This window comes from Haematobia irritans, chromosome 1, assembly GCF_050003625.1.
Source record: "Haematobia irritans isolate KBUSLIRL chromosome 1, ASM5000362v1, whole genome shotgun sequence".
Classification (NCBI taxonomy): Eukaryota; Metazoa; Arthropoda; class Insecta; order Diptera; family Muscidae; genus Haematobia; species Haematobia irritans.
This window is the reverse complement of record NC_134397.1, coordinates 195,819,751-195,836,755: the sequence shown is the minus strand read 5'-3', so window position 1 is coordinate 195,836,755 and position 17,005 is coordinate 195,819,751. Positions and strand designations below refer to the sequence as shown.

At 31.1% G+C, this 17,005-nt stretch overlaps 1 protein-coding gene across 2 annotated transcripts in view; it reads right to left on the bottom strand.

Annotated features, from left to right (window-relative positions):
* Positions 1 to 17,005, bottom strand: part of Oamb (Octopamine receptor in mushroom bodies) — a 501,549-nt gene that overhangs the window by 465,567 nt on the left and 18,977 nt on the right. For both annotated transcript variants that reach the window (XM_075292480.1, XM_075292479.1), the window contains exon 2: positions 1,538 to 1,853. The gene's annotated coding sequence lies outside the window, so the exon portion shown is untranslated. The remainder of the gene's footprint in view (positions 1 to 1,537; positions 1,854 to 17,005) is intronic.

Here is a 17,005-nt window from a genome sequence, read left to right as displayed (position 1 = left end):
AAAAAAACTATCTAAAGAAATAAAATTTTGAAAAAAAAATTTATAGAAATAAAATTTTGGCAAAATTTTCTATAGAAGTAAAATTCTGACAAAATTTTCTATAGAAATGAGATAAAAAATAAAATTTTGACAAAATTTTCTATAGAAATAAAACTTTGACAAAATTTTCTATAGAAATAACATTTTGACAAAATTTTCTATGGAATAAAATTTTGAAAAAATTTTCTACAGAGATACAATTTTGACAAAATTTTCTATAGAGACAAAATTTTGATAAAATTTTCTATAGAAATAAAATTTTGACCAAATTTTCTATAGAAATGAGTTAAAAAATAAAATGTTGACAATATTTTCTATAGAAATAAAATTTTGACAAAATTTTCTATAGAAATAAAATTTTGAAAAATTTTCTATAAAAATAAAATTTTGATAAAAAAAAATTGTTCGCCACTTAGGTGAATTCAAACAAAGTAGCTTTCTAAAAATAAATTTCGTGTTGTTGCATTACTGTGTAACAAAACGAAATAAAAATATGATTAAGGGACTTGTAGTAATACGAAAAAGATGATGTACAGTGGGAGAAAAAATGATTCAATTTGTAAGAGGAAAATTCCCAAATGTTTTCTCCATAAGGAGTTAGCAAAAAGAGCCCAAAATTTAGTTATCTCTCCCAGCCAGATCTATACTAAAGGCTGTGGAAAGATTCATTCGCTCGAATCGAAACATGTACAGTCCAGGCGTGTATAGATTAGATCTGGCGTTTTCTTTTCAATGACTCTATTAATCATGTTCCTTAATCTAAATCTGTCCATTAAGCTCGATTAATAATTGTAAAATTAGATATAATACATTTGGACGTTAATTGCCTATTTCGGTATCAGGCTAACATGAAATATAATGAAAGAAAATTATATAAATAAAATTTTGAAAAAAATTTATATAGAAATAAAATTTTGACAAAATTTTCTATAGAAATAAAATTTTAATATTTTCTAAAGAAATGAAATATTGACAAAATTTTTTATAGAAATAAAATTTTGAAAAAAAATTTCTTAAGAAATAAAATTTCGACAAAAACTTGATAAAATAAAATTTTTTGTTTGGTAGTTTTTTGGTAAAATTTTCTCTAACTTGTGGTAGATTATTTTAGGCTCGAGTGGCAACCGTGGTTGTCATATGACGGATGTCTACCATTTCAAACGCCGTTGCCCCAAATTTATATCAGTTCTAAAGGCTTAATAATAGGTTTGATGATAATTCAGGGTTTTGGAGGTAAGTTAAAAAATTCTGTGATATTCGTACATTACCAATAAATTTTGTATTTTTCTACGATTTTTAATTGAATTCTATTATTTATCGGAAACGATATAAAATATTTTTTAATTTAATTTATTAGATATTCTTATAAAATTTATGAACAGATTCTTTTAATATTATTATCGTATAAAAATCACCTATTATTTAGTTAGTTATAATAATTGCTTTTTATTAAATATCCATCGATATAATTTATGATATTAAAAAACTGTAGAATTACCTTTAGATTTTTTTGAATTACGAGTGAATTTCAATCAGTTTCACTTTTTTGTTGATTTTTGTTTGCTGCAAGTTAATTATAGGTTTATTATTATATGCGTTAATTAAAATTGTTGATAACTAAATGTATTTTAATATTTTTTGCACATTGATTGACTTTGGCTTTCAATGTCTCTTTGGTGTTACAGTTGTTCATCAGATTTTTATTGGATTTTTTTTCTTCAATTTTTTTTAATTTATTATGACAATATTTTCATTCACTTGAGAACAGTTTGCTTGGTTGTGTTGCAGTCGATAGGTTTTTTGTTTTATGTGAGCTGTAATAAAAATAGAATAATAAAAATATTATTAATTATATGGCAATAATTTTTATTAATATAATTATAAAAAATATATGTGAAAGATTTTGTTTTATCTTTTTTTTTTGGGGAAGAAACAAAGGTTATACAGTTTCCCCTATATTATTCGTCCTTGTTAAATTTCAATAGATTTTTTTCTTCAAAAGAATTTAATTTGATTTTTCAATAGAGTATATTATTATTTTTTGTGGGTTTTCCACTATTATTTAATGCGAACAAGATCTTCCGATAAAAACCGTATTTTCATTTTAACAAACTCCAGTTGCATGTCTGTGTAATTTATGGTGTCAACCATTATTACGATTATTGCACTTCATTAAACTGGTTTTATTCGTTAACCATATTTGGTTAAAATGTCATTATTTACATATTCTTTAAAAGCGTCTACATTGAATTTTTATTTCATACAAATTAAATAGAATTAATAAAATAAATGGGAAAAGCCAGAGTCAGGCGAAGACGACTGTATGATACCCTTTGGTGATTTTTCTGAAATCGGTTTGACATAATAAATTAATACCAAATTTCTACATTTTTACAAACGAAATCCAGTGGTTCGTCAACATTTAGAAAAGAAGACTATGCTGCTCTTTATTCCACGGTATTGGAAAGGGTGCAGATGGAATATTTGAACTAGAAACGGACACAGGATTTTATTTCGGGGGCCAAGCTCCGTTTTTTTAATTTTACTCACTTAGACTAGGATATTTTTCTACAATTGCAAATTCATTTCAGACTCGTTGCCAAATTCGTAGAAAATTTTACCAAAAAACTGTCAAACAAAAAAAAATTTTTTTTTCCAAAAATTTTATTTCTATAGAAAATGTTGTCAAAATTGTATTTCTATATAGAAAATTTTTTTGAAAATTTATGTCAATAAAAAAATGTCGAAATTGTCTTTCTATATAGAAAATTTGGCTAAATTTTATTTCCATAAACAATTTTGTAAAATTTTCATTTCTAAAAAAAATACAATATACAATAAAAAACTACCATTTCTGCACTGAAAAAAACATGCCCGGTTCCAAAGATTTTATCTTTACTTTAAAAATGTTGGTATTGATTCTGAGCCATAGAAGCGGAGAATACAGGTAAGGACTCTTTTAAGACAGAATTCTCTTTTAAATTTGGGGTTTGTGTTCTTGCTTTTAGGAAGCAAATTTTAATTGTTCCCTTTTTCAGTTTTTTATACCCACCACCATAGAATGGTGACGGGGGTATAATAAGTTTGTCATTCCGTTTGTAACACATCGAAATATCGATTTCCGACTATATAAAGTAAAGGGTGATTCTTTTGAGGTTAGGATTTTCATGCATTAGTATTTGACAGATCACGTGAGATTTCAGACATGGTGTCAAAGAGAAAGATGCTCAGTATGCTTTGACATTTCATCATGAATAGACTTACTAACGAGCCACAACGTCGAATTTTCAGTGAATGGGCCCTAGAAAAGTTGGCAGAAAATCCGCTTTTTTATCGACAAATTTTGTTCAGCGATGAGACTCATTTCTGGTTGAATGGCTACGTAAATAAGCAAAATTGCCGCATTTGGAGTGAAGAGCAACCAGAAGCCGTTCAAGAACTGCCCATGCATCCCGAAAAATGCACTGTTTGGTGTGGTTTGTACGCTGGTGGAATCATTGGACCGTATTTTTTCAAAGATGCTGTTGGACGCAACGTTACGGTGAATGGCGATCGCTATCGTTTGATGCTAACAAACTTTTTGTTGCCAAAAATGGAAGAACTGAACTTGGTTGACATGTGGTTTCAACAAGATGGCGCTACATGCCACACAGCTCGCGATTCTATGGCCATTTTGAGGGAAAACTTCGGAGAACAATTCATCTCAAGAAATGGACCGGTAAGTTGGCCACCAAGATCATGCGATTTGACGCCTTTAGACTATTTTTTGTGGGGCTACGTCAAGTCTAAAGTCTACAGAAATAAGCCAGCAACTATTCCAGCTTTGGAAGACAACATTTCCGAAGAAATTCGGGCTATTCCGGCCGAAATGCTCGAAAAAGTTGCCCAAAATTGGACTTTCCGAATGGACCACCTAAGACGCAGCCGCGGTCAACATTTAAATGAAATTATCTTCAAAAAGTAAATGTCATGGACCAATCTAACGTTTCAAATAAAGAACCGATGAGATTTTGCAAATTTTATGCGTTTTTTTTTAAAAAAAAGTTATCAAGCTCTTAACAAATCACCCTTTATATATATTCTTGATCAGGGAGAAATTCTAAGACGATATAACGATGTCCGTCTGTCTGTTTGTCTGTTGTAATCACGCTATAGTCTTCAATAATGAAGCAATCGTGCTGAAATTTTGCACAAACTCGTCTTTTGTCTGCAGGCAGGTCAAGTTCGAAGATGGGCTATATCGGTCAAGGTTTTGATATAGTCCACATATAAACCGACCTCCCGATTTGGGATCTTGGGCTTATAGAAATCGTACTTTTCATCCAATTTGCCTGAAATTTGAAATCTAGAGGCATTTTATGACCATAAAGAGGTGTGCCAAAAATGGTGAGTATCGGTCCATGTTTTGGTATAGCCCCCATATAGACCGATCTCCCGATTTTACTTCTTGGGCTTATAGAAACCGCAGTTTTTATTCAATTTACCTGAAATTGGAAATCTAGAGGACCACAAATACGTGTGCCAAAAATTGTGAGTATCGGTCCTTTTTTTGGTATGGTCCCCATATAAAACGACCTCCCGATTTGGGGTCTTGGGCTTATAGAAACCGTAGTTTTTATCCAATTTGTCTGAAATTGGAAATCTAGAGATATTTTAGGACCATAAAGAGGTGTGCCGAAAATGGTGAGTATCGGTCCATATTTTGGTGTAGCCCCATATAGACCGATTTCCCGATTTTACTTCTTGGGCTTCTAGAATCCGAAGTTTTTATCCTATTTGCCTGAAATTGGAAATCTAGAGGTAATTTCGGGTCATAAAGGGGTGAGCCGAAAACGGTGAGTATCGGTCCATATTTTAGTATAGCCCCCATAAGAACGATCTCCCGAATTAACTCCTTGGGTTTCTAGAAACCGTAGTTTTTATCTGATTTGCCTGAAATTGTAAATATTCTTGTATTTTAGGCTCACAAAAACGTGTATCGGATTAAGTTTTTATCGGTCCATTTGGTAATGCCTCCATATAGACCGACTTCACTTCTTGAGGGTGTAGAAGGCGCACTGATCATGAAAATTGATTGAAACTCAATGTAAAATTTCCAGATTTTACTTCTACACATTTAAGATTTCAAATCAAGACGTTATTTTATAATTTTCTTGCACACTTACCAGAGATGTTAATGATTCCTCTAAAACTCAAACAAAAATGGTTCTTATAAATCCAGAATCTGATATAATCCTCATAGGTGAAATCTTTAAATTTATCTTCGGGAAGTGTCCCCAAGTCCTCAAGCCCTCCTGAAATTTCAAAGAAAACCCTAATATTTGGTTCATGGTGGTGGGTATTTAAGATTCGGCCCGGCCGAACTTAGTGCTGTATATACTTGTTTTCTTCATATGTTATCAAAGTCCTTTAAAAACGAGTTAACGACAACTTTATTTTCCAAATTAAGACTCGACTTCCAGTAGAAATTATGCTATTGATACCCTTCACCACTACTGTGGTACAGGGTATAATAAGTTTGTGCATTTGTATGTAACGCCAAGAAATAATTGTCATAGACCCATATTTTTGTATACCGATCGGCTTAGAATTAAATTCTGAGTCGATTTAGCGATGTCCGTCCGTCCGTCTGTCTGTATATGTAATTTTGTGCACAAAGTACAGGTCGCAGTTTAAGTCCGATCGTCCTCAAATTTGACATAACGTCTTTCTTCGGGTAGAAGACAATCGCTATTGATTTTGGAAAAAATCGGTTCAGATTTAGATATAGCTGCCATATATAGTTATCACCGATTTGATCATAATTCACGTATTTATGAACCGACGTTCTTCAAATTTTGTACATCTGAATATTTTGTCAGTTCCGTAAAAACTGTCAAATATCAGCTAAATCGGTTCAGATTTATATATAGCTTCCATATATATTTTCGTCCGATTTGGACTTATATGGCCCCAAAAGCGAAAGTTTTGCCCTGATTTGTTTCAAATTTTGCATAACGAGTACGTTTAATGGTATCGTTAATTGTGCCAAATTTAGTTGAAATCGGTTCAGATTTAGATTTAGCTCCCCTATATATCTTTCGTCCGATTTTGACATATATGTCTTCAAAAGCCAGAGTTTTGCCCTGATTTGATTAAAATTTTGTACAAGGAGTATGTTTAATAGTATCGTTAATTGTGCCAAATTTAGTTTAAATCGGTTCAGATTTAGATATAGCTCCCATATATATCTTTCGGCCGATTTGGACTTATATGACCCCAAAAGCCAGAGTTTTGCCCTGATTTGCTTCAAATTTTGCACAACAAGTACGTTTAATAGTATCGTTAATTGTGCTTAATTTGGTTAAAATCGGTTCCGATTAAGATATAGCTCCCATATATATCTTTCGTCCGATTTGGATTTATATGGCCTCAAAAGCCAGAGTTTTGCCCTGAGTTGCTTGAAATATTGCACAAGGAGTACGTTTTATAGTATCGTTAATTGTGCGAAATTTAGTTGAAGTCGGTTCAGATTTAGATATAGCTCCCATATATATCATTCGCCCGATTTGGACTAATATGCCCACAGAGGCAAAAGTGCTACTCTGATTTACGTGAAATTTTGCAGAGGAAGTATAATTGAACTTGAAACTTTGCTCAGGCAGTACAATTAAGGTTCTGCATATGCGTGATTATTTTGGTTGAAATCGGTTCAGATTTTGATATAGCTCCCATATATATCTTTCGCCCGATTTTCCGTCATATGACCACAGAGGTCAAATTTGTTATCCGATTTACGTGAAATTTTGCACAGGGAGTAGATTCAACATAGTAACTATGCATGTGAAATTTGATTGCAATCGGTTCAGATTTCGATATAGATTCCATATATATGTTTTTCCTATTTAGGCAAAACTGGCCGAAATACCCACATTTTCCTTATCAAATCGCCACTGCCAAGTCGAAAACTTATCAAATGACTCAAATTTTCCTATTACTCTATTACACATCTATCGACCGATAAATCATAAATACACTTTTGCGAAGTTGCCTCAAAATTGGTTCATATTTAATGTTTCCTATATTTTTATTTTTTACTAACATTGTGTTCCACCTCAGCGCATTAGCCGACTTAAATGTAAAATCTATAAGTATTGCAGAACTCTATACAGATCTGCTCAGATATACAGAATATATGTGTATGGATTCATATAGCATCCAACACATTGGACGGTTTTGATATGGCATCGAAAATGTGGACTTACAAAGTGGTGAAGGGTATACTATAGTCGGCCCCGCCCGACTTTAGACTTTCCTTACTTGTTTTCAATTAAAAAATATCTTTAAAAGTAAAGTGTTGAAAAACTTGCCCTATATTTGAACGATTTTTTGCTTTGTAGTCAAGATGCAAAAAGACAACAAATTTAAAGACAATTTCATTAAATTTATAGAATTTTTCTGAATTATTTAAGTCAAGTTGACCTTAGCCCAAACATATATTCTTTCATGTTATGATACCCATTTTTAAGTCAAATCACTTAATTATAAGGACAATACGATTTCATTGAAAAGTTTATCGACTTTTGGACAAGGACAAAAAAAACTTTATATTAGAGAAATGCGTCTTCTATGCTAAGCAAAATTTGCATTCGTATTTTAAAGACATGAACTCTTTAACCTCACGACAATATTTTTTTCAGTGTAGTTGTTCCGAAAATAGTGAGAATCGGTCCATGTTTTGGTATAGTCCCCATATAGACTGATCTTCTTGGGCTTTTAGAAGCTGAATTTTCTATCCGATTTTACTGAATTTTGAAATCTAAAGGTATTTTATGATAACAAATAAGCGTGTCGAAAATGGGGCGTATCGGTCCATGTTTTGGTCTAGTCTCCATATAGACCGATCTCCCGAATTTACTTTTTGGGCTTTTAGAAACTGAATTTTCTATTCGATTTTACGGAATTTTGAAACCTGGAGGTAGTTTAGGACCACAAATAGAAGTGCCGGAAATAGCGTGTATCGGTCCATGTTTTGGTATAGCCCCAATATAGACCGATCTCACTATTTTGCTTCTTGTGCTTCTACAAACCGTAGTTTTTATCCAATTTAACCTCACAACAATATTTTTTTCAGTGTGGTAGAATTCTACCAACTGTGGCAATCGTGTCTACCACCCATATTTACTACATAAATATTTAGGAATAAATTTTCGTTCATAAATACAAGGTGACCGAACTCCCATTTTCATACCTCCAGCATTTGGGAGACGAGCACAGGTCTCTTGATGTTGTGGTTCAAAATCTTGATCTTATTGCTGCCTACAAGCTGGTTTGACAAAATTTAAATTTCTATATTATTATTGATTTTTATACCCTCCACCATTGGATTGGGGTATATTAACTTTGTCATTCTGTTCGTAACACATCGAAATATTGCTCTAAGACCCCATAAAGTATACAAATTCTGGGTCGTGGTGAAATTCTGAGTCGATCTAAGCATGTCCGTCCGTCCATCTGTTGGAATCACGCTAACTTCCGAACGAAACAAGCTATCGACTTGGTGTCACCGTAAAGTGAAACACCGTTCAGACTCGGCCACGAGAAGGAAGTCCCTTGTCTATGAGAGCGTAGAATCGGGCAGAGAAATTTTCACCACATGTGTTATCTGAGAGCCTGACTTATCGGTCTGCCACTATACCAAACCTAACCTAAGCATTGTTTTTATACCCTCCACCATAGGATGGGGGGTATATTAACTTTGTCATTCCATTTGTGACACATCGAAATATTGCTCTAAGACCCCATAAAGTATATATTCTGGGTCGTGGTGAAATTCTGAGTCGATCTGAGCATGTCCATCCGTCCGTCAGTTGAAATCACGCTAACTTCCGAACGAAACAAGCTATCGACTTGAAACTTGGCACAAGTAGTTGTTATTGATGTAGGTCAGATCGTATTGCAAATGGGCCATATCGGACCACTTTTACGTATAGCCCCCATATAGACGGACCTCCAAATTTGGCTTGCCGGTCCTCTAAGAGAAGCAAATTTCATCCGATCAGGCTGAAATTTGACACATGGTGTTAGTATATGGTCTTGAATGTCCATGCAAAAATTGGTCCACATCGGTCCATAATTATATATAGCCCCCATATAAACCGATCTCCAGATTTGGATTGCGGAGCCTAACAGAGAAGCAAATTTCATCCGATCCGGCTGAAATTTGGTACATGGTGCTGATATAAGGTTTCTAACAACCATGCAAAAATTGGTCCACATCGGTCCATAATTATATATAGCCCCCATATAAACCGATCCCCCGATTTGGCTTGCGGAGCCTCTAAGACAAGCAAATTGCATCCGATCAGGCTGAAATTTGGTACATGGTGTTAGTATATGGTCTCTAATGACCATGCAAAAATTGGTCCACATCGGTCAATAATTATATATAGCCCCCATATAAACCGATAACCAGATTTAACCTCCGGAGCTTCTTGGAAGACCAAAATTCATCTGATCCAGTTGAAAGTTGGTACGTGGTGTTAATATATGTCCTCAAATACCAATACAAAAATTGGTCGAAATCGGTCCATAATTATATATATATCCATATAAACCGATCCCCCGATTTGGCTTGCGGAGACTCTAACATAAGAGAAGCAAATTTCATCCGATCCGGTTGAAATTTGGTACATGGTGTCAGCATATGATCTCTAACAACCATGCAAAAATTGATCCACATCGGTCCATAATTATAAATAGCCCCCATACAAACCGATCCCCCGATTTGGCTTGCGGAGCCTCTAAGAGAAGCAAATTTCATCCGATCCGGCTGATATTTGGTACATCTTATAAGTATATGGTCTCTAACAACTATGCAAAAATTGGTCCACATCGGTCAATAATTATATATAGCCCCCATATAAACCGATCCCCAGTGTTGACCTCCGGAGCCCCTTGGAAGAGCAAAATTCATCCTTTTCGGCTGAAATTTGGTAAAGGGTGTTAGTATATGATCTCTACTGACAATGCAAAAAATGGTCCACATCGGTCCAGAATTATATATAGCCCCCATATAAACCGAACCACAGAGTTGACCTCCGGAGTCCCTTGGAAAAGCAAAATTCATCCGATTCGGTTGAAATTTGGTAAGTGGTGTTACTATATGGCCTCAAATCCCCATGCAAAAATTGGTCCACATCGGTCCAGAATTATATATATAGCCCCCATATAAACCGATCCCCAGAGTTGACCTCCGCAGCCCCTTGGAAGAGCAAAATTCATCCGATTCGGTTGAAATTTGGTACGTGGTGTTAATATATGGCCTCAATTACCCATGTAAAAATTGGTCGAAATCGGTCCATAATTATATATAGCCCCCATTCCCAAATTTGACCTCCGGTGCCTTTTGGAGAACCAAATTCATCCGATCTGGTTGAAATTTGGTACGTGGTGGTAGTATATGATGATATGGTAGTATATGATATTTAACAGCCATGCCAAAAGTGGGCCATATCAGTCCATAATCATATATAGCCCCCATATAAATCGATCCCGCGATTTGGTTTTGGAGCCTCTTGAAGGACCAAATTTCATCCGAGTCAGTTGAAATTTGGTACATTGTGGTAGTATATGGCCGTTAACAACCATGCCTAACTAGGTCCATATCCGTCTATAGTTATATATAGCCCTCAGATAAATCGATCCCCTCTCTACCACGTATGGACTAACTCACAAAAAGATAGAAAACGATGTTAAGAAGTTTTAAGATACCACAACCCAAATAATTCGATTGTGGATGACAGTCTTTCGTAGAAGTTTCTACACAATTCATGGTGGAGGGTACATAAGATTCGGCCTGGCCAAACTTACGGCCGTATATACTTGTTTTGTCGGTATTAGTCAAAATTGTAATTACTTATTGAGATTTCATATACGATGATACGATTCACGTAGCCTCCCTGTCTCACCTTTCATAATTCATCTTTGACATCAGTTTCTTACTATGCAAAAAGATATGGAAAATCAAAAGATTTTAGTGTCATATTTGTAATGGCATAACAAGTGTCATATCAAACACTTGGTTATGATCTCTCCGACACCCTTAGTCAGATTGTATTACCAACGAAAGAAAAGTCCTCATACATCATTCATTATTTCGATTTGAAATGTATTGAGATTCGATTTCATTTGACAGATGACAACCTTCAATTAGTACTCAAAACATAAGCAAACTCAAGACCCCCCTTTTGAAAGAAAATTTCATTTTTGTGATTGCATTCCAGCAAGTTCGCAACAAAAAACAAAAAATTATGCAACCACACGTATATGCCTCGTATGAGCGTTACAATTTCGTAGAATTTCCCCCTTAATTTTGTGTTTAGATTTTTTTGCTAGAATTTCGTTTCATTACATTTCAATTAGTATTCGCAATATTTACAGGTTCGGTTTTGCATTTCATTTCGTTCTCTTGTTTTTTTTTGTGGTAGAATTATTCATTAAATTGCAATGTGCAAAAATATGAGACAGAAAATAAAAACCAACATCAGCACTCATTCAACACGCATTCATACCCACAAACCATTTTCAATTCAATTTTGCTCACAGGTGGTATTAAATATCACCAACGAGTACATTTATTTCCTCGGGCCAATATCAGCTACATCAGTGCATCAAGCAACACTACCAAATGAAGTGTTAATTACCATCAGTAAAACTCAATAAAAACGATGAACGAAAAAAACTAAATAAAACTTAAACAAAATGTAATAAAAAATAATGGCAATAATCGTAGAACTCCTCAATTGCGACCACAAAAACAAAAAGTTCTTTGAACATGATATATTACTTAACTGAAAGTATAGTAGAGTGGGTAAAACATGTGGTCTGCAATTCCAAAGAATTAGTTGCCCCATCCATGGTTGTCATATGTGAAGGCATAATATTCCCGGGGATTCCCCAGATGTTTAATAAGTACTCGATTTCCCGGAAATTATTGACAATAATTTACAAAAACTTTCCTTTATTCCGTTTTACTCCTGTGTGATATGTGAGGTGCAACCAACTTCAGGATTCTAACATTTCTAAACTGTTCATGTGATACTGACAGATTTATTCCAGTGACTTTTCATTTTATTGTTTACAAGCTTACAAACGCATAAAGGTATGCACGGTTGCCACACGAGCCATAAATAATTTACCAAACTTTGGAGAAATTTTTGCCAAAGCAAAATTTGTCAAAATTATATTTACAATATTTCAAAATTTCATTCCTTTAGAAAATTTTGTCAAAATTTTATTTCTATGGAAAATTTTGCCAAAATTTTATTTCTATATAAAATTTTGTCAAAATTTTATTTCTATAGAAAATGTTGTCAAAATTTTATTTCTATAGAAAATTTTGTCAAAATTTTATTTCTATAGAACATTTTGTCAACATTTTATTTCTATAGAAAATTTTGTCAAAATTTTATTTCTATAGAAAATTTTGTCAAAATTTTATTTCTATAGAAAATTCTGTCAAAATTTTATTTCTATAGAAAATTTTGTCAAAATTTTATTTCTATAGAAAATTTTGTCAAAATTTTATTTCTATAGAAAATTTTGTCAAAATTTTATTCCTATAGAAAATTTTGTCAAAATTTTTTAGCTATAGAAAATTTTGTCAAAATTTTATTTCTATAGAAAATTTTGTCATAATTTTACTCCTATATAAAATTTTGTCAAAATTTTATTTCTATGGAAAATTTTTCAAACTCTTATTTCTAAAGAAAATTTTGTCAAAATTTTATTTCTATAGAAAATTTTGTCAACATTTTTTAGCTATAGAAACTTTTGTCAAAATTTTATTTCTATAGAAAATTTTGTCATAATTTTATTTCTATATAAAATTTTGTCAAAATTGTATTTCTATGGAAAATTTTTCAAACTCTTATTTCTATGGAAAATTTTGTGAAAATTTTATTTCTATAGAAAATTTTGCCAAAATTCAATTTCTTTAGAAAATTTTGTCTAAAATTTGTTTCTAAAGAAAATTTTATCAACATTTGATTTCTATAGAGATTTTCTCAAAATTTTATCTCTGTAGAAAATATTGTCAAAATTTTATTTCTATAAAAATTTTATTTCTATAGAAAATTTTGTCATAATTTTACTTCTATATAAAATTTTGTCAAAATTTTATTTCTATGGAAAATTTTTCAAACTCTTATTTCTAAAGAAAATTTTGTCAAAATTTTATTTCTATAGAAAATGTTGTCAAAATTTTTTAGCTATAGAAAATTTTGTCAAAATTTTATTTCTATAGAAAATTTTGTCATAATTTTATTTCTATATAAAATTTTGTCAACATTTTATTTCTATGGAAAATTTTTCAAACTCTTATTTCTATAGAAAATTTTGTCAAAATTTTATTTCTATAGAAAATTTTGCCAAAATTCAATTTCTATAGAAAATTTTGACTAAAATTTGTTTCTATAGAAAATTTTATCAACATTTGATTTCTATAGAGATTTTCACAAAATTTTATCTCTATAGAAAATATTGTCAAAATTTTATTTCTATAAAACTTTTATTTCTTTAAAAAATTAGTCAAAATTTTATTTCTATATAAAATTTTTTTTCTATAGAAAATTTTGTAGAAATTTTATTTCTATGCAAAATTTTTCAAACTCTTATTTCTATAGAAAATTTTGCCAAAATTTTATTTTTATGGGAAATTTTGTCACAATTTTATTTATATAGAAAATTTTGTCAAAATTTTATTTCTATAGAAAATGTTGCCAAAATTCAATTTCTATAGAAAAGTTTGTCTAAAATTTGTTTCTATAGAAAATTTTATCAACATTTGATTTCTATAGAGATTTTCTCAAAATTTTATCTGTATAGAAAATATTGTCAAAATTTTATTTCTATAAAAATTTTGTCAAAATTTGATTTCTATAAAAAATTTGTCAAAATTTTATTTCTATAGAGATTTTTCTAAAAATTTTATTTCTATAGAGATTTTTCTAAAAATTTTATTTCTACAGAAAATTTTGCCAATATTTAATATCTATAGAAAATTTTGTCAAAATTTTATTTCTATAGAAAATTTTGTCAACATTTTATTTCAATAGAAAATTTTGTCAACATTTCATTTCAATAGAAAAGTTTGTCAAAATTTTTTAGCTATAGAAAATTCTATCAAAATTTTTTAGATATAGATAATTCTGCCAAAATTGTATTTCTATAGAAAATTTTGTCAAAATTTTATTTCTACAGAATATTTTGTCAAAATTGTAATACAATACAAAATTTTGTCCACATTTTATTTCTATAGAAAATTTTGTCAACATTTAATTTCAATAGAAAATTTTGTCAAAATTTTTTAGCTATAGAAAATTCTGTCAAAATTTTTTAGAGAGATAATTCTGTCAAAATTTTATTTCTTTAGAACAATTTGTCAAAATTTTTTAGCTATAGAAAATTCTGTCAAAAATTGTTAGCTATAGAAAATTTTGTCAAAATATTATTTCTATAGAAAATTTTGTCAAAATTTTATTTCTATAGAAAATTTTGTCAAAATTTTATTTCTATAGAAAATTTTGTCAAAATTTTATTTCAATAGAAAATTTTGTCAACATTTTATTTCAATAGAAAATTTTGTCAACATTTTATTTCAAAAGAAAATTTTGTCAAAATTTTTAGCTATAGAAAATTCTGTCAAAATATTTTATATCTTTAGAACATTTTGTCAAAATTTTTTAGCTATAGAAAATTTTGTAAAAATTTTTTAGCTATAGAAAATTCTGTCAAAAATTGTTAGCTATAGAAAATGTTGGCAAAATTTTATTTCTATTGAAAATGTTGTCAACATTTTATTTCTATATAAAATTTTGTGAAATGTTTTAGTTAAAGGAAATTTTATCAAACTGTTTAGCAAACTTTTTAACAAAAAATTTTAGCTATAGAAAATTTTTTCAAAATTTTATTTCTGTTGAAAATTTTGTCAAAATTTTATTTCTATTGAAATTTTTTTCAAAATTTTATTTCTATTGAAAATTTTGTCAAAATTTTTCAAAATTATAATTCTATAGAAAAATTTGCCAAAATTTTATTCCTGTAGAAAATTTTGTGAAATTTTTATTTGTAAAATTTTTATTGTAATCACGCAACAGCCTTCCATAATAATGAAATTTGGCACAGATTCGTCTTTTGTTTGCAGGCAGGTCAATTTGGAAGATGGGCCATATCGGTCCAAGTTTTGATATAGTCCCCATATAAACCGACCTCCCGATTTGGGGTCTTGGACTTATAAAAACTGTAGTTTTTATCCAATTTGCTTGAAATTGGAAATCTAGAGGTATTTTAGGACCATCAAAAAATGTACCGAAAATGGTGCCTATCGGTCCATGTTTTGGTCCCCATATGGACCGATTTCCCGATTTTGCTTGTTGGGCGTCTAGAAAGTGTATTTTCTATCCGAAATTGGAAATCTAGAGGTATTCAGGACCATAAAGAAGTGTGCCGAAGATGGGGTGTATCGGTCCATGTTTTGAATATAGACCCTATATAGACCGATCTCCCGATTTTACTTCTTGGGCTTCTAGAATCCGTAGATTTAATCCAATTTACATGAAATTTGATATCTAGGGGTACTCTAGGACCCTAAAGACGTGGGCTTCTACAATCCGTAGTTTTTATCCAATTTGCCTGAGATTGGAAATCTAAAGGTATTCTAGGACCATAAAGAGGTGTGCCGAATATATTGAATATCGGTACAGTTTTGGATATAGCCCCCTTATAAACCGGCCCTCCGATTTGGGGTCTAGATTTTTATAACTACAATTAAATGTGCTGAATACTGTGTGTATCCTTTCATATTTTGGTATAGCCCCCATTACACCGAACTCCCGATTTAACTCCTAGGGTTTCTAGAAATTTTAGTTTTTTCCGATTTGCCACAAATTTAAAATATACTGGCATATTAGACCCATAACAAAGTGTATACGATTTAGTTTTATCGGTCCATTTGGCCTCCATATAGACCGGTTTCATTTATTGAGGGTATAGAAGGCGCACTGATCTGTTTGGGCAAATATCTGTCATCAAACCCCCCTGAAACTCTTATATTTGATTCATGGTGGTGGGTATTTAAGATTCGGCTCGACCGAACTTACTACTGTATATACTTGTTTAATTATAGAAAATTTTGTCAAAATTTTATTTCTATCGAAAATTTTGTCAAATTTTTTTTTTCTGTAGAATATTTTATCAAAATTTTAATTCTATAGAAAATTTTGTCAAAATTTTAATTCTATAGAAAATTTTGTCAAAATTTTATTTCAATTGAAAATTATGTCAACTTTTTCAAATTTTATGGAACTAGATTTAAAACAAATTTGATTAAATTTGCAGGGTCTAAATGCCAAAGAAGTCAATTCTAGAGATTGGTCTATATGGGCACTATAAACAATTCCGATGTAAAACAAATTCGACAGTGTATGGCAACAGATGCCATAAATTGGGATTGTTTTTTCTTAAGGATAATACGGAGGTATTCGGTTGTCTACAATTTCGTTCTGGAAGAAAGTATTTGTTTTTTTTTTTTGTTTGTTTTGCATAATTGTAAAAAACTGATTGCAAATTATCTTTTATTAAAGTTTCTTTAGATCAAGTTTATTGGCAAACATTGTTTGCCCAGTGATGATATTCTTGCTAATATTTTAATGCCATGTACAATTTTTAATGCCATGTAATGTACAAAAGTCAAAACACTCGCTAACTATAGGTTAAAAATAATCCTCAAAAACATCCTACTTTTTCACTATGGAAGTTCTTTTTATACGAACCTTATTGTTATTGTTATTCATTAGCTCTGATATAATGGCACTTCAATTTGCTGTTTTTGTTTTTATTGGTGGGAGCCCAAAAAAACTGACTGTTATGCAAACTTGGCATATTAATCGAAATCCATTAAAAGTGGCTCGATAAGCATAAAAATGTT